The following is a 19,078-nucleotide window of genomic DNA, read 5'->3' on the forward strand; positions in this document are numbered from 1 at the left end:
AACTTGTTATGATGGTACCCGCCATCTTTCTCTCATTTATTGCCCTCATTTTTTAAATAAATAAATAAATTCAAGGGAAAAAATCGAAAATGTTTGATTTCTACTTATATCACACAAAAAAATATTTTGTAATTCCTTTCGAAGATACTGCTAAATTTCATTAATCTAGGTCAAAGGAAAGGAAAGGTTTTGATAAATGAGTTTCTCATTATCAAAAAAAAAAAAAAAAAAAAAAAAAAGGTTCAAATCGCTCTAAGCACTATAGGACTTAACATCTGAGGTCATCAGTCCTCTAGAACTTAGAACTACTTAAACATAACTAACCTAAGGACATCACACACAACCATGCCCGAGGCAGGTTTCGAACCTGCGACCGTAGCGGTCGTGCGGTTCCAAACTGAAACGCCCGGAACCGCTTGTCCACACCGGCCAGCTCCCATTATCAAATATGACGTAAATAGCCGTATCTTCCGACTGCACTGACAGAAGCACAAGTATTTTACTTCAACAGACCGTAGATCCTAGTATGTGACATAAATTTAGAGGTCACTCGTTTGCCCGTTACTGAGGAAAAGGGGTCTTAACAGATAGACGGACAGTCGGAGGTAACAAATGACAAAGAAAGTATTTTTTTCGTATGATATAATTAAAAATTAACATTCTTCGGATTTTTTCCCTTTAATTGCACAGTAATCCCGGCGGAGGTTCGAATCCTCCCTCGGGCATGGTTGTTTGTGTTTGTCCTTAGGATAATTTAGGTTAAGTAGTGTGTAAACTTAGGGACTAATGACCTTAGTAGTTAAGTCCCATAACATTTCACACACATTTGAACATTTGAACTTGCACGGTGAAGCCTTGCTCCTCGCCAAATGTCATGATTCTAGGTCAACGAGAATTACACTACAAGTTTTGGAGAGTGAGTTTGTGAGTATCAAAATATGTGACATAAATGGCTGTATCTTCTGATTTCATTGACATAAAAGCTTATATCTGTGACGTGACCAAGGGATAAAAGACCTTAGTGTTTGAGAAATAACAGCTTGATACGTCGATCCGATCCTGAAAACAATGGTTAACAGTCGAACAGAGAACACTATGATCCTGTAAGGCATTCGTTCTTACCGATTGAGATATGGAACCCTAAAAACAGTGCTGAATATTGGATTGGTAGATCGAATAACCAAAAAAAAGAGGTACCGAAACGAACTGGGTAAAAAACGTTACAACTTGGCTAAATGAAGGGATTGGTTGATAAAACGATCCTACGACATAAAGGAAGAGCCAGTTTGTGTGTGTATGGGGGGGGGGGGGGGGGGAGGTGGGCTAAATTTTGCAGTGGGAGACCAAGACTTGAATACAGAGAGGTTGTTCACATGGCTGTAGGCTGCAGTAGTTACGCAGAACAAAAATGCTTCCTCGGGATAGACCAGAGCTGCATGAAACCATTCTTCGGACTGAAAACAACAACAGATCAACGGATGATAAGCTGCTTCGACATGTCACCAGGAGATCTAGTCAGTGGAAATATCGGGCACGAAAAATGAGGCACAATAAAAATAATATCTCTGAGCCGACGCGTAAAGAAGAAGACGGAGAGTTTTGGCTCTGGCAGGGCGCCACCGGTTGGCCGTCGCATGACTGACGGGCAAGATGGTGGCACGAGATAGCCCGAGCGGCGCGAGGGCTGCACTCAAAAAATATACGGCTCTGCGTGATGCGGCCCGGTGAGTTCCCAGGGCTTCGTGCAGAATATTGCAGCCACGGCTACTCGGACAGACCACTCTCTGCCTAGCCGGGGAGTGACTGCCTCTGCAGCCTGTTGAAGTACAGACGTCTTGTCTCCACCGCGGCCACTCTGCGAGTCAACTGTTGATGCAGAAAAAGCAACCATCCTCCTATCGTTTCACAGCCACCTGCCAAATCCACAATATACACGACGGAAAAAAAATCGCAAGACCAAGGAGGAGTTGTGCGACATAAACGAAAATTGGTAGTCGTGTTTCTACATCTGGAAAACGATAATTATTTAAATTTCGCACCTAGCACCACTGCGAAGATGCAAATCAGGTTTGCTTTAAATACACGCCGTAACGGTCGTTCGTTTTAGTTAACTCTGAGATTGGACGTGGTGAGTTGATGTTGGTGGAGAATGGCTTTAAGGCGACGAAGACGCCATTACCAGCGCCTCACTGACTTTGAATGAGGTAGTGTATTAGGGCTACGGGAAGCTGGACGTACTGAAAATAGGCTGTTTAGGTTTTTATGTTGGTAACGCCACGTAGCGCTCTATATGAAAATCACTGGCTGTGCTGTGTAAAGTCTGTGGCTGGTTGGCACTGTTGGAATTTGCTATTGTAGTATTGGGCAGTTGGCTGTTAACAGCGCGTGGCGTTGCGCAGTTGGAGGTGAGCCGCCAGCAGTGGTGGATGTGGGGAGAGAGATGGCGGAGTTTTGAGAGCGGATGATCTGGACGTGTGTCCATCAGAGAGAGTAAATTTGTAAGACTGGATGTCATGAACTTTTGAACACTATTAATGTAAATACATTGTTTGTTCTCCATCAAAATCTTTCATTTGCTAACTATTCCTATCAGTAGTTAGTTTATTTAGCTGGCAGTATTGGTGCTCGCTGTATTGCAGTAGTTGGAGTAACGAAGATTTTTGTGAGTTAAGTGATTCATGAGAGGTATAGGTTATTGTTAGTCAGGGCCATTCTTTTGTAGGGATTATTGCGTTGCGCTAAAAATATTGTGTGTCAGTTTAGTGATGATCAGAATAAGTAAAGAGAGAAATGTCTGAGTACGTTCAGTTTTGGTCAGCTGTTTGAAAATTAAATACGTAAGGAGTTTAGGAGCACAGTAATTAAATAATTTTTCTAAGGGGACGTTTCAGTACCTCCCTCCAGTGACAGTGCAGAAAGACGTGGAAGGAATGTAGCCACCGCACACTACTGCTGGCAGCGGCAGTCACAAGAAAGAACGATCCAATTAGACCAGACTCCGGACGGCAACGTGGCACTCCGTAGAGTGGGGGCAATCGTGTTCCGCGCGTGACTCTCACCCATCGTACTGCACCTGCAGCAGCAATGTGAGCAGCTGTTGGCACTACAGTCGCACAACAAACTGTTACAAATCGGTTACTTCAAGGACAGCTCCGAGCCAGGCGCCCTGTAGCAGACATTCCACCGATCCGACTTCAGTGGCGAGAGCTTACTGTAGGGCAGAGTGAAGGTCTGTTTTATGATGAAACCTGGTTCTGCCTCGGGGATTCGACCTGTTGTCCTGCCGTTCACGAACAGTATTCCTCGAGGTGTTTTCCAACAAGATAACGTTTGTCCATATACTGCTGTTGTAATCTAACGTGCTCCACATGTTGCCCTGGCCTGCTCGATCACCAACTGAGGTCATGCAAGCAACCTGCTTGCGTGCTAGAAACGCTGGGCTTACAACTTGAATTGTATGACAGCGGGAGCACTCTCGTAGTTGTCCCACGCGCCCTGACTGCAATTTACTACGTCAATCTGATGATTCGACCTGTTGTGGTGTTAGTCACGAACAGTACTTCTGGGTGTGTTTTCCAACACGATAACGCTCGCCCGCATACCGCTGTTGTAATCCAATGTGCCCCACATGTTGCCTTGGCCTGCTCGATCACCAGATCTGTCCCCAGTCAATTAAAAATGGGACATCATCGGACGACAACTCCATCGTCATCCACAAACACAATTAACCGTCCCTGTATTGGCCGACCAAGTGCAGTAGGCGCCGAAGTACATCTCACAATCTGACGTCCGGCGCCAGTGTAACACAACTCAAACACGCTTGCATGCCTCTTGCAGTAGTCTGGCTGCTACACCGGTCATTAATGTATCAGCATTTCACATTAGCGATGACCTGGCTCGTGCTTACATTAACCTGCGATTTTGCAATGTTAATCACTTAAGCATGTTACCTATCATCATTCTTCATCAGTATTTTTTTGATGTTACGATTTTTTTTCCGTCGGTGTACTTTATAACCGCTAACGGCCTTGCCGCGGTGGTAACACCGGTTCCCGTTAGATCACCGAATTTAAGCGCTGTCGGGCTGGGCTAGCACTTGGATGGGTGACCATCCGGTCTGCCGAGCGCTGTTGGCAAGCGGGGTGCCCTCAGCCCTTGTGAGGCAAACTGAGGAGCTGCTTGATTGAGAAGTAGTGGCTCCGGTCTCGTTAAACTGACATACGGCCGAGAGGGCGGTGTGCTGACCATATGCTCCTCCATAGCCCACCCAGTAACGCCTATTGGCTGAGGATGACACGGCGGCCTGTGGGGGGCCTTCATGGCCTGTTCGGGAGGAGTTTAGTTTCTTTTTAGTACATTATAACCACCTACTTAATATACTGTTTATCCGCCTTCTGCGTGCGAAGGGTTCGACAAATCTTTGGTAATGGTACCAGATGGCTACTCACACGTCACAGAATTTCCGCAAATTTTTTGCCCACTGTAGACTTTTCTTTGAAGCTTGAGACTGCCAAGTCCCTCTGAGGGTAGAGCACTGTGCAGAAACAACAACGGGCTGGACTCACCAACAATTGCAAAGCCAGTCGCGACACTCAATCTTGCGCTCCACCCACCTGGAACAAGAGCAGAAAAAACGTATTATTACTGTGTAACACACGGTAAACCGGGAGCCGCAAGCAGAAATGGGGAGTAACAATGTTACCCACATACGGTAGCGGCCACGCATTTCATTTAAAAGCATGCAAGTTTTACTCTTTCCTTTTAACGCACAACATGCGCAAATGTTACGGCAACCACAGTGGCTTTTCTAGGACATCTGTTTCAGTGAGATAAATGAAATGTTAATTAATTCTACAGACCGTCCTTAATATAGTATTTTACAAATTATGTTATTGGGTTTGCCATCTACAGTCATTCAGCCTGCTCCAATATATTGCAAATACTCTTGTACACAATCACATATTTTCTGTGCATCATTCCATTCGCAAATTGGAATGACGAATTTCCCGTACTACGTTAAGCACACTGGCTAGGTTCATGATATTTCGTTCAAAGACGAGTACATACACAAATTATAAAACCATATTAATACATGAAGAACACTATTTTGCTTATGTTGTGCAGGATATTCTATTGAGTTAGCCGTTTTTCCGTTTACAAGTCCATCATCAGACTTTGACTCGCTATTGAGGAAAAACGAGCTACAATGGTAGTAAATAATACTGGAAAAGATGTTACTCAGTTACACTAAGGCACAAACACACAGTAAATGTTATATCTGACAGTGTGGTGGTAATGCAATTTCAAAGGTTAAACTACATTACCAAAGGACATTTCGGAAATACTTCCAGGGCACATGTCAGGTGTGTCGGAAACGCTAGGAGTGCTTTGTTGCTGCGCATGGTGACAGAGGTCATGGGATATCTCCTAAGATCGTGTCGGACCACCTTTCGCCAGTTTCAGTGCAGCAGCTCCATGTGGCTGGAAGTACCCAGTAGAAATATTAAGCCTAATGCCTCTATAACGGCCAAAATGTTGATGGTGCAGAATTTTGGGCACGAACTGGACTTTCCATTGTGTTATTCAATGTGACTCATGTCGAGAGATCTGGGTGACCAAATCATTCGCTCGTACTATCCGGAATGTCCTTCACAGCAATCGCGAACAACTGTGCCCCGCCGACGTTGCGGATTGTGAGCCATAAAAATTCCACCATTGTTCGGGAACGTGAAATCCATTAACGCCTGCAAGTGGTCCCCAAGAAGCTGGAAATAGCCATATCCAGTCAATTATCGGTTCAGTTGGGCCGCAGGATCCAGAGCATAGCACGTAAACACGTCCTACGCCATTATGCAATCAGCCGGTCCCAGTGACTGAGCGGTTCTAGGAGCTACAGTTTGGAACCGCGCGACCGCTATGGTCGTAGGTTCGAATCCTACCTCTGGCATGGGTGTGTGTGATGCTCTTAGGTTTAAGTAGTACTAAGCTCTAGGGAACTGATGACCTCAGAAAAGTCCCATAGTGCTCAGAGCTATTTGAACCATTTGAGCCATTATGGAGTCACCACCAGCTTGCACACTGCCTTACAGAAAACTTGGGTCTATGACTTCGTGGCGTCTGTGCCACACTCGAACACTACCACCAGCTCTTACCAACTGATATGGGGACTCATCTGAGCAGGCAACGGTTTTCCAGGCGTGATCGACATGGTCAGGAGACCAGGAGAGGCGCTTCAGGCGTTGTCGTACTGTTAGCAAAGGCACTCGCGTCGGTCGTCTGCTGCCATAGCCCATTACCGCCAAATTTCGATTGTCCTAGCGGATACGTTCGTTGTAAGTCCTACATTGATTTCTGCCACGTATCGTTGCTTGTCTGTTGCCACTGAGAACTGCTCTCGGTCGTTAAGTGAAGGCCGCCGGCCACTGTGTTGTCAGTGGTGAGAGATAATGCCAGAAATCTGGCATCCTCGGCACACTATTGACACGGAGGATCTCGGAATATTAACTTTCCTTACGATTTCCGAAATGGAATGTGCCATGGCTCTAACTCCAACTACCAATCCGTATTCAAAGTCCGTTAATTCCCCTCGTGCGGCAATAATCACGTCGGAAGCCTTTTCGCATGAATAACCTGATTAGAAATGACGGTTTCGCCTATGCACTGCTCTTTTATACCTTGTGAACGCGATACTACCGTCATCTGTGATGTTCACATCGCTATCGAATGACTTTCGTCATCTCTTTGTATTTTGAATCAGATAATGTGTGGATGTAGACACATAAATAAGGCAGTTACATGTAAATCCTTAACATCGGTTTGTTGCAGGATTCTCGAACATATTCTCAGTTCGAATATAATGAATTTCCTTGAGACAGGGAAGTCGCTGTCCATGCATCAACACGACTTTAGAAAGCATCGCTCCTGCGGAACGGAACTCGCCCTTTTTTCACGTGATATCTTGGCGAACCATGGATGAAGGGTATCAGACGGATGCCGTATTCCTTGACTTCAGCGTTTGACTCGGTGCCCCACTGCAGACTCCTAACTAAGGTACGAGCAATGGGATTGGTTCCCAAGTATGTGAGTGGCTCGAAGGCTTCTTAAGTAATAGAACCCAGTACGTTGTCCTCGTTGGTGAGTGTTCATCGGAGGTGAGGGTATCATCTGGAGTGCCCCAGGGAAGTGTGGTAGGTCCGCTGTTGTTTTGTATCTACATAAACGATCATTTCGATAGGGTAGGTAGCAATGTGCGGCTGGTTGCTAATGATGCTGTGGTGTACGGGAAGGTGTCGTCGTTGAGTGACTATCGGAGGATACAAGTTGACACAGTCACGTCGATTAAATATTTGGGCGTAACATTGCAGAGCGATATGAAGTGGGACAAGCATGTAATGGCAGTTGTGGGAAAGGCGGATGGTCGTCTTCGGTTCATTGGTAGAATTTTGGGAAGATGTGGTTCATCTGTAAAGGAGACCGCTTATAGAACGCTGGTGCGACCTATTCTTGAGTACTGCTCGAGCGTTTGGGTTCTCTATCAGGTCGGATTGAGAGAGGTCATAGAAGCAATTCAGAGACGGGCTGCTAGATTTGTTATTGGTAGGTTTGATCATTACGCGAGTGTTACGGAAATGCTCAGGAACTCGGGCGGGAGTCTCTGGAGGAAAGGTGGCGTTCTTTTCGTGAATCGCTACTGAGGAAATTGAGAGAACCAGCATTTGAAGCTGAGTGCAGTACAATTTTACTGCCGCCAACTTACATTTCGCGGAAAGACCACAAAGATAAGATAAGAGAGATTAGGGCTCGTACAGAGGCATATAGGCAGTCACTCTTCCCTCGTTGTGTTCGGGAGTGGTACAGAGAGAGAAGATGGTAGTTGTGGTACTAGGTACCCTCCGCCACGCACAGTATGGGGGATTGCGGAGTATGTATGTAGATGTAAATAGAGCAAGTATGGAAAATTTGTGACATGGGGCAGTGGAGGTTAATTTTTGGCCGGTGAGTTTACATTTCAGTGGGTGCGTGGTCGGAAGACATTCTGAGCGCGATTATTGGAAGCCAGGTAACGTGCTGTAAGGCAGTGTATCACCCACCGCCGCCGTTTTAGAACGAGTTCACGCGCCTCTTTACGTAGCGCAGGGAGACGGCAGTGGAGCGGCAGTATCGCCACATCTGCAGGCCCGTCTGGGCGGCAAAGTGTCGCGCCTCGTGCGGCCGGCGCGTGTTCTGGGTTAGCCAGTGGCCGGTAGCCAGACTACAGCCGGGACCGCAAGTCGCGTGCTGCCAACCTCGCCGGCTATCAGCATCGCGCCGCCGCCACGCCGCCGCCAGCCCACTCCGACACAAATCTCCACACCTCCACTGCCGCGCTAATTTAATTTGCTATTTTTTGCGTCGCGCTTTCGCGTTAAAGGCCACCGCGAAAAGCTTCCAGTGGAACGAAAAAAAGTCCGGGGTGCGGGACCTCTGCGGTCATTGTATTACGCGCGTGACCTGATACGTGACGAACCAGCATTTTTCAGCAGCGGCACGAGCGTGTATTGGCAACAGTGTCCGAGTTAGGGAAAGCCGAAAAAGAAGGAAAAATCGAGCCTTTGAGATGTTGCGTTACAGAAGGATGTTCAAAGCTATGTGGGCTGACAAATTAATAATAAATCAAGAGCTTCCTGCAGAGTCAGCAAGTAGTACGTTAAGAGGCAACAGCGATAGTTTTCCGAGCATACCATATGTGATCAAAAATGTACGGACATCCCTATGAAGTAAGGAATCGACCATTAAATGTCACACGAGTGTGTTCCTGAGAAATCATTGCCTACAATCTCACCCGTGTCAGTTATAAAGCAGCAGTGTTCTTGGATGTGGAGAAGGCGTACGAAAGAGTCTGAAAGGAAAAACTTCCCCTTTAATTAGTGAACCTTCCCATTTTCGCAGACTACCTTGTGTCAACGTGCCTCAGCAATGCCTCGGCGACGTCTAGGTTACCGTCGTCGCTGGCGGCGCAGTGTACCTGTGTATCGGAGCTTGAAAGCAATAGATATTGACTTGGCTGGACAATTTAATAAACAGCAATTGATTGGAGGTCCCATTGTGTTTCTTGGAATGCGTCTGCAATTCACTTGTGATGTACAAGCAGTGTTTGGAGGCTTACCTTGGCTGTTGTTTGGGGCAATCATTCAGGCTATGGTGGCCTTGAAACATTTCCAGATGCTAACATTCTGGCCTGGAAGACTTGGAGTATTGGTGAGATTACAGGACTGTTGGCTGAACAGCCTTATGGGACGTCGATTTTTTGTCAAGATTGGCGGACAGCAATCCACCATCTAGACAAGAAATTTCGCAGGGCTGAGTTCTGTTGCCCACACTATTTATGATCCATGTAAACGATGTGTCGGTAGTTCCCCAGGTGGTGCTTGCACCGTTCGCCGGCGATACAGCCTTGATCACCAGTAGTCGACGAGTTACTGCCGCCGCGCGGGATTAGCCGAGCGTTCTAAGGCGCTGCAGTCATGGACTGTGCGGGGGCTTGTCCCGGCGGAGGTTCGACTCATCCCTCGGGCATGGGTGTGTATCTTTGTCCTTAGGATAATTTAGGTTAAGTAGTGTGTAAGCTTAGGGACTGATGGCCTTAGCAGTTCAGTCCCATAAGACTTCACACACATTTGAACATTTTTGAGTTACTGCAGTCATCAATAGAATGCAGCGCCAACTCAACCTCGTGGTCAACTGAGCGCCGACCACCTCATTCGCCGGCTGCGGTGGCCGAGCGTTTCTAGGCTCTTCAGTCCGGAACCGTGCGACTGCTACGGTCGCAGGTTCGAGTCCTGTCTCGGGCATGGATGTGTGTGATGTCCTTAGGTTAGTTGGATTTAAGTAGTTCTAAGTTCCAGGAGACTGATGACCTCAGATGTTAAGTCCCATAGTGCTCAGAGCCATTTGAACCACCTCATTCAATCAACGCTGAAAAAACTAAAGCCATAATATTTACACGTGGCAGACGCGACCTTCAGAACAGGCTAGTGATGAGTGGAACAGAAATCACCTGGACAAACCGCGTCAGGTAGCTCGATGTGCATCGCAGCAGCAAGCGCCTGTTCAGACTCCGCCTGACTGAGAAGAGAATGTAAATCCTTGGATTGATCCACCAGTTTTAGTCAGCACGCATATGAAAGTCTGTACAAAACTCAATAAAGCCACATTCCTTCTAGCTATGGTTTTTGGGTGCTCCACTGGGGGACGGCGTGTACATCCAACGTCAAACTACTGCAGGTTTTACAAAATCGATGCCTTCGGTGTATCCTTGGGGCATCCAGGTGTGCTGTGGTCTGTGGTGAGTTGCACCAGGCACTCGCCATGCCGGCTCTCCATGTTCTCCCACAGACGCAAACTTTTGGACAAAGTGGACGCACTGAGGCCTTCGACACAACACCTGGGTTGCACGGAGATAGTCGTCCCTGCACATTGGCACCTCAACCGTGTACCACGAGTCACCCTCGAGGCCCCTCAATGAAATATTAAATAAAAAATGAAATCGACCAACACATCACGTAGCCTCAACCTCACCCCAGAAGGGCTCAGGGACCTCTTCGAGCCCACAGACTCTCTTACGCTTAAATAAATCATACAGCCACCAAGGTGGTAACACTTCAGGAAACAACCACCAAAGTTGAAACGCAGCCAAAACCGCTCATACAAACAGAACCTAAACGATGTCAAAGTTAGTGTAAGGAGGGCTATGCGTGAAGCATTCAGTGAATTCGAAAGTAAAATTCTATGTATCGACTAGACAGAAAATCCTAGGAAGTACTGGTCTCACGTTAAATCAGTATGTGGCTCGAAACAGCATATCCAGACACTCCGGGATGATGATGGCTTTGAAACAGAGGATGACACGCGTAAAGCTGAACTACTAAACACCTTTTTCGAAAGCTGTTTCACACAGGAAGACCGCACTGCAGTTCCTTCTCAAAATCCTCGCACAAATGAAAAATTGGCTGACATCGAAATAAGTGTCCAAGGAATAGAAAAGCAACTGAAATCACTCAACAGAGGAAAGTCCACTGGACCTGACGGAATACCAGTTCGATTCTACACAGAGTATGCGAAAGAACTTGCCCCCCCTTCTAACAGCCGTGTACCGCAATTCTCTAGAGGAACGCAATGTTCCAAATGATTGGAAAAGAGCACAGGTAATCCCAGTCTTCAAAAAGGGTCGTCGAGCATATGCGCAAAACTATAGACCTATATCTCTGACGTCGATCTGTTGTAGAATTTTAGAACATGTTTCTTGCTCGAGTATCATGTCGTTTTTGGAAACCCAGAATCTACTCTGTAGGAATCAACATGGATTCCGGAAACAGCGATCGTGTGAGACCCAACTCGCTTTATTTGTTCATCAGACCCAGAAAATATTAGATACAGGCTCCCAGGTAGATGCTATTTTTCTTGACTTCTGGAAGGCGTTCGATACAGTTCCGCACTGTCGCCTAATAAACAAAGTAAGAGCCTACGGAATATCAGACCAGCTGTGTGGCTGGATTGCAGAGTTTTTAGCAAACCTAACACAGCACGTTGTTATCAATGAAGAGACGTCTACAGACATTAAAGTAACCTCTGGCGTGCCACACGGGAGTGTTATGGGACCATTGCTTTTCACAATATATATAAATGGCCTAGTAGATAGTGTCGGAAGTTCCATTCGGCTTTTCGCGGATGATGCTGTAGTATACAGAGAAGTTGCAGCATTAGAAAATTGTAGCGAAATGCAGGAAGATCTGCAGCGGATAGGCACTTGGTGCAGGGAGTGGCAACTGACCCTTAACATAGACAAATGTAATGTATTGCGAATACATAGAAAGAAGGATCCTTTATTGTATGATTATATGATAGTGGAACAAACACTGGTAACAGTTACTTCTGTAAAATATCTGGGAGTATGCGTGCGGAACGATTTGAAGTGGAATGATTATATAAAATTAATTGTTGGTAAGGCGGGTGCCAGGTTGAGAGTCCATCAACAAAGGAGGTGGCTTACAAAACACTCGTTCGACCTATACTTGAGTATTGCCCATCAGTGTGGGATCCGTACCAGATCGGGTTGACGGAGGAGATAGAGAAGATCCAAAGAAGAGCGGCGCGTTTCGTCACAGGGTTATTTGGTAACCGTGATAGCGTTACGGAGATGTTTAGCAAACTCAAGCGGCCGACTCTGCAAGAGAGACGCTCTGCATCGCAGTGTAGCTTGCTCTCCAGGTTTCGAGAGGGTGCGTTTCTGGATGAGGTATCGAATATATTGCTTCCCCCTACTTATACCTCCCGAGGAGATCACGAATGTAAAATTAGGGAGATTCGAGCGCGCACGGAGGCTTTCCGGCAGTCGTTCTTCCTGCGAACCGTACGCGACTGGAACAGGAAAGGGAGGTAATGACAGTGGCACGTAAAGTGCCCTCCGCCACACACTGTTTGGTGGCTTGCGGAGTATACATGTAGATGTAGAAAGAAAAATCTTGCTGTCAGTAACAGCAAAGTGGGTCGATCACGAGGGCTCAGTGGATGTCACTTGAGTAACAAATCCATCAGAACATGTCAATCACAATAAAGCTGCCCAAGTCGACTGTTGGTTATATGATAGATCAATGGAACGCAAAGGAACAACCATAGCTATAGCAAGAAGAGGCATTCGAGTAATGACGGACAAGGAAGGTCGAATATTGCGATGGGTGGTTGTAAAAAAAGTTTATAAAGTCAGCAGAAGAGGCCACTCTTGAGTTGCAAAGTGCTACCATCATTCCAGCTAGCACCATGACGGTGCTTTGGCAGTTGAAAAGAGTGGAGTACAGACGAGCTCCCCGTAACCCACAGATTTACGTAGCCGGTTTGAAGAGCAAAGTTGCTGGAAACGATTAATTTGGAGCGATGAATCACGCTATACCCCGTGGCAGTGTGATGGAAGTGTATGGGTTGGCGAATGCCAGAAGAACGTTACCTGCCATTACGTGTTGTGTCAACAGAAGAGGGTAGTTTTACGGAATAGAAGTGTTTTTCGTGGTTAGGGAGTCGTTCCCTTATGCTAAATGTGGATGGATATGGATACATTTAACATCACTATGTGCTGCATACGACAAAGGAACAGTTCGGAGACGATGAGTGTATCAGTAAGACGATGCATTCTGTCATAAGGTATCATAGTGAGGCAGTGGTTTGTGGACGATAACATTCCAGAAATGGACTGACCAACCTCGAGTTCCCAACTGAACCCACGGGAACACCTTAGGGATGAGTTAGAATGTCGACTTCGCTCCAGGTCCCTGCGCTATCTTCTCTGCTTTCGACTCTTGAGGAAGAATGAGCAAGCATTCGTTCACAAAACATCCAGATATCTCATTTAAAGCGTCCTCTGCAGAGTTCAAGCCGTCAAGAGGGCGGTGTCCGGATAATTTTGATCAAATAGTGTGTAAACATCATTTTGTAGTAGTTTCGGAAGTGGTCCAATGTGGCACTGGCTGATAGCGGCTGGCGCCTGTTGACTTGAAACAAAGGCTTCGAAAAAACTAGCGACGCCGCGAAGTATTCGTCTTCTCGCCCCTCTCCCCTCTCTCTTACTGCACAGAACACATCACGCAACTGACCTCTTACTTGCACACGACTATGGAGGAGACAGTAGAGTTCGAGTTGGATGTTCAGCTTGACGCAAATGGCGAAGTTATCAGGAGGCAAATTCCAATAGGTTGGATGTGGAAGTGCGATAATCTTGTTCTTGGTGAGAAACTCACATGCGAAGGGGATGTGCGCCAGAGATCCGGTCGTTTCCGCCGAATATCTTCCCTCAGGCACTTCGGACCTGTAGGTAAAACTCGGCGCCCTGGTCCCTGGGGAAGAATTTGGGTTGCACAAGACCGCGAATGTCGAAAAAAGACGATGAGCGTGCACTTTGTCGCGCGGACATGCTTCGCCTTTTTCGGCCGTGGAGCTGATGAGCTCTTCCGCTGCGCAGCTTTACCTCAGGGTCGTAACGATGCAACCACGCTACAAAACCCGTAATGATCCTCGACATGAAGGACGGATCATCCACGGCGCGCTGAGAGATTTCGTGGCAGACTTCGACGCAGTGTTCCGTCTGCTCCTGGGGCAGAACTTGGCAGCAACACGCCGCCTGTTCAAATAAAGCGTGAGGACTGCCTGTACTGATCCGTGCGACATACCGATAGTGGCAGCAACGTTGTGGGTCGGTCTCTGACAATTCTCAAGCATAAGTCGGCGAATACTTCATCGTTTTCGGGTGTTTTTCTCGTGGAAGGTCGTCCTGATCTCTCCTTGACTTCTAGTGACTTTTCGCTCTTCAAATGCGCGCGCCACTCAAAATACCCCGCACGACTTATTTATTACAGCATGCCGAATCATGTAAAACCACTCTATGGCGGACCTGGTCAGTTTCACAAATAATTTCCCTTTAGCTCATTGGTCTGACCTGTTGTTCACGCTGAAATTGCAGACGTGGTAAAAAACCTGGTTACAGTAGCACCCAGCTCCACAATTCCCAATGTACATCCCGTCATAGTGACTTGTGAAGGGAAGAACTCCCTGTAATTGTGCTTGCATCCTTGCGCCGCCACTTACAGGCGTGTTACAGTGCTAGTGTCGAAACTGATATCCCCTCGTAAAGACATCGACGAGCATAAGAGACCACACGTTTTTTTCAGGTGCTCCACATCCAGCTGGAGCCACTCATTGATGATTGCCCACAGTAGAGCTAACAAAGTATGTGATGTTGACCGATACGTTTCACGTTGTTCACAGTCACCTGTATAGTCACCACTGATCATGTAATGTTTAACTGCGCCGACTACCTAGAGAAAGCAATTCAAAGCAACACATCCTAAGAAGATGAAAGAACATTAATGATCTAGAAAAGCTCGACCGCCATCCCAGCAAAGTACAGACGTTATCCGAAACCTAATAATACAGATGTCAACTCATTCCACCTAACCCACAAATATTGACACGCCAAATATTTCGGTTTGGCTCTCGACAGATCCCTCACATTTAAAGACACCTATAATTAACAGGACAGAAGCTAAAATGAAGAAATAACATAGTAAGGAAACTGCCTGACGCTAGTTGAGGATCTAATGCAAACACCGTACGAACTACAACATAAGCCCTTGAGTATCCTGTCGCCTCATACTGTTCTCCTATTTGCAGTTTGAAGTAGGTATTCAGCTAAATGAGGCGATTGGGATCGTGACAGGAACCCTTGAATCCACACCAATACCCTCCCTCCAAACCTCCGACGACAACGATCAGTAACACGTGAATTGGTTCAAATGGCTCAAAGCACTATGGGACTTGATATCTGAGGTCATCAGTGCACTAGACTTAGAACTACTTAAACCTAACTAACCTAAGGACATCACACACATCCGTGCCCGAGGCAGGATTCGAACCTGCGACCGTAGCAGCAGCGCGGTTTCGGACTGAAGCGCCTAGAACCGCTCGGCCACGGCGGCCAGCAACACGGGAATTGATGAAACTCAAAAGGCCTAGAGGAGCACCAATACACGAAAACACTGAACAAATTACAACGAACCCGTCTAAAATCTAGAGAACCAATGAGGGTAAACAACGGCCAGTTCGCTCCAAAGAGCTATAATCTTAGGATGAAAGGAGAAATCAGTGGTCGTCCTTCGCAGGATAAGAAGTAAGGTAAAATAGATCCGACCGTCCAATTCCTGGGAGCGAATCACCCAAGAAAAATATGGAGCTCCCTCAACCGTATCAGAAGTAGCCAAGCCGTGACCGAAGCAAGGCTACACTAGTGAGAAATCATCAAGATGACTATTCCGACTGTGAAACGACGGAACAAACATCTAGAGCACATTTTGCACGACTGAATAAAAAGAAAATTAATGCGTCCCTCGAAAGACTTCGTAGAAGCAACACCTGCAGCAAGTATGTGGCTGAAGTGGAGTAAAGCTGAGTGAACATCCAACTATGGCGGAAAATTGATATCTTAACTACTTTTATCCGCTGGTGGTTCCCCAGTTTTCGTTATCAGATGTGTCTGCTTGTACTGATTCTATCACTTTTTCTTGTTTCCTGTTAATTTTATGTACTGTCAAAACATTATTACGTAAGCTAAACGCTAAATAAGTAAACAACTCAACGAGGATACCTTCCCATACATCACAGCATCATAGGCAAACGGCCGCAGATTTCCACTCAGCCTGTCCGTCAGATTACTTATGTATACAGGGAATAAGAGCGATCCTATCACGCATACTGAGGCAGTCCCGACGATACTCTTTCAGGGCAATGTCTGGGTTCTGTTATGAAGTCTTCGAGCCACTCACATATCTGGTACGCTCGTGTCTTCGTTAACAGTCTCCAGTGGGGCACAGGGTCAAACGCTTTTCGGAAACCCAGGAATATGGAATCTGCTCCATTTCATCTGCATTTCTATGGGTTCCTGAAATGACACGTGCTATCGCAAGCTACTGTGAAACGCTACTTTCCACCAAGGGTTGGGTCAACAGTGAGAATCACAGGGGAATGCAAGTCACAAAAAAAAAAAAAAAAACTCAATGGCAAAACGTAGTCCTGACAAGTGTATGGCGACTAAGCATGCTTATGTGGCATTAAAAATTTATACCATACAATAGAACTGCAGAAATAAATTTAAAAGTTTTAGAAAATACGTGCAGATTGGCGCTACACACATCATACCATACCGGACTGAGAACATAAGCAAATACCATATGCAGCCTCGCCTAATCTGTCTTACCGGCACGAATCTGCACGACTATGTTTCTAAAAAGTTTCAAAGTACGTCTGTTTTTCGGTTATGCCGTTATTTACATACTATGCCACATAGGCATGTTTACTCCCTGGACAGTTCCCCGTCGGCTGTCTGGCGTTCCGTTTTTTTGACGTCATCGTATTCCAGCGTAAATACTGCTGTTAACCCCTATTGTGTTGGAATATAGTATTTCACCAAAACCAGTCGCTTACTAAAGAACACATAACAACATCGAACTATTTATAAAGTTCACCAAAGCTATGGGAGACAACCTACAATAATTTATCCTATGGAAATAAGGCAGGATGATTTGGCGGACCTGTCGCGGTGCAATAGTGAGTGTTCGTCAAACCACAAACGTATGCGTACTGTCCTGTAAATACTGCTGTCGCCATCTTGGAAGATGGGGATTAAGATGAAAGGCAACGATGTTAAAATAAACACCCTGGTTCATGTTCACTGTAACCGTAACCTGAATGAGTCTACTCCTAGGTAAATCGCTTTCGCCAACTCGGATAATTCATTTCTTAAAGCCATTTCATCGGTGCGAGAAATGCACATCATATCTTGACAGCCTTCTGATACGTCACATCTAACACATCAACGCAAATTAGATCCAATTAAGGTCCATGCGCAGTGGGTTCCTTATCTGTCAGGTGGACGTAACACTATAAATGGACATTGTATGCGGAGCACTATATGCTTCGAAGCGTAGCTCTACTTCAGAGCATTATTTTTACGGCAGTATCATTTATTCCTGACTTGTGTAGTCGTCGAATTCACGGTTTGCATGTTGTCTGCAAATTTTCCAGATTTCTTATTTCGTGGTGCAGCTCTTTGAGATTTTATTGGTAAGCTATACCTGGTCACAAATTAAGTCTTGACGTGTCACTGCTACACAATGAATGCCGTCCGCCATTCTGACATTCAGGTAGCGTGTGTCCCCGTTATTCCAGTTTTGTTAATGCTAACTTCATTTACGGAATAGCCGAACACGAGTCCGGAGCTCCGAGAGCATTTCGCGTGCGAAATCTCGCTAAGAAAACGATATCTGAGGCTTAAGATTTCGTTCCACGTCCAACTAATAAATCGTGCAGCCTTTATTTCTGAAGCCCAGTAAGGCCGTATATCTGTTAACTGGACGACTTCTTCTCAGCTGACATGGAAACACTTCCAAGAACCAGTATCTTGACTAAAAACTGTAATCCTCGAAACTGAGGTCACGGCGCTATTTTCTGCTCTTGCCGGATGCACGGGCGTACGATGTGACTCAGTTTACGGTCTCGCGATTATTCCTCTCGTCGGCGCAGTTTTTGCGCCGCGAGGCTTGTGGAAGATAAGAGAGCACAAAGCGACCCGGAGCATGTGGCTTACATGGTATGCAGACTGTTAATCTGAAATACTTAGGAGCGTCGTCAGTAAAGGTGTCGAGCGTTCGTTAAGTGTGCCCATAAAGTCACAGAGCCAATAAAATATGAGAAGGCAACACTTGCACAGAAGGATGGGAGTTTATCTTTGAAAGTCAAGTCTCATCGACGGCTATTTCATTAAGGTCAAAGCGGAATCCTGGACGAGAAAGCGACTTAGGAAATCGAAAAATACTTAAAACTCGGTAGTTAATTTATTTCGCATGGTGAGGCTTCACAATCATATAGAATTTTTTAAAGGGTGTTGTATTCGCGGTTGAGTGTAGAAATTACTTATTTCACAATTACAGTTCCGACCTTTGAGCCATTTTCATGTGGCACTGCAAAAGATTTTGCCCAGCACGTGTAAAACTTTAAAATTTTTAACGATGAGATATGTACATGTCGGAGGATTTTAAAATCTGACATGTGCTGAAGCAATATCTTATGCAGTATCACATGAAAATGGCCCAAAGGCTGATATAACAATTCTGAAAAAGTAATTTCTACAGTCAGCGGCGAATATAATGTACCTAAAAAGAGAAAGAAAAACCTCGATATATGTACAGGAATATGATCCCCACTCCTTCTCGAGGCGACTCCAGTACTTTAAAAGTAGTACAGCCTTTCAGTAAGCATCCATTTACAGAGCAGTGCTCTGAACATGCGTTGACAAGGAACAGTATTACTCAGGAATGAATATTTCCATCAGCAGTGGAGGATAGTGGTATAATTAAAGGTATAGCGATCCAGATTAATAATTTTCATAGTTTCCCCAAACCGCATCGGGAAATTGCCAGGATGTTTATTTTCAAACGCCTCGCTCGATATCTTTACCTATACTCTTTATTTTAGGGCGTTCTGAATAATTCAAACAATGTGA

The 19,078-nt window shown here is 45.9% G+C and overlaps 1 protein-coding gene and 1 pseudogene across 2 annotated transcripts in view; one reads left to right on the top strand and one right to left on the bottom strand.

The window, feature by feature from the left end:
* The window catches only part of LOC126277948 (hemicentin-2), a 634,557-nt gene that overhangs the window by 422,087 nt on the left and 193,392 nt on the right, over nucleotides 1-19,078 (bottom strand). The window lies entirely within an intron of this gene.
* On the top strand, nucleotides 4,019-4,136 carry LOC126279184 (5S ribosomal RNA; annotated as a pseudogene).

This window comes from Schistocerca gregaria, chromosome 6, assembly GCF_023897955.1.
Source record: "Schistocerca gregaria isolate iqSchGreg1 chromosome 6, iqSchGreg1.2, whole genome shotgun sequence".
Lineage (NCBI taxonomy): Eukaryota > Metazoa > Arthropoda > Insecta > Orthoptera > Acrididae > Schistocerca > Schistocerca gregaria.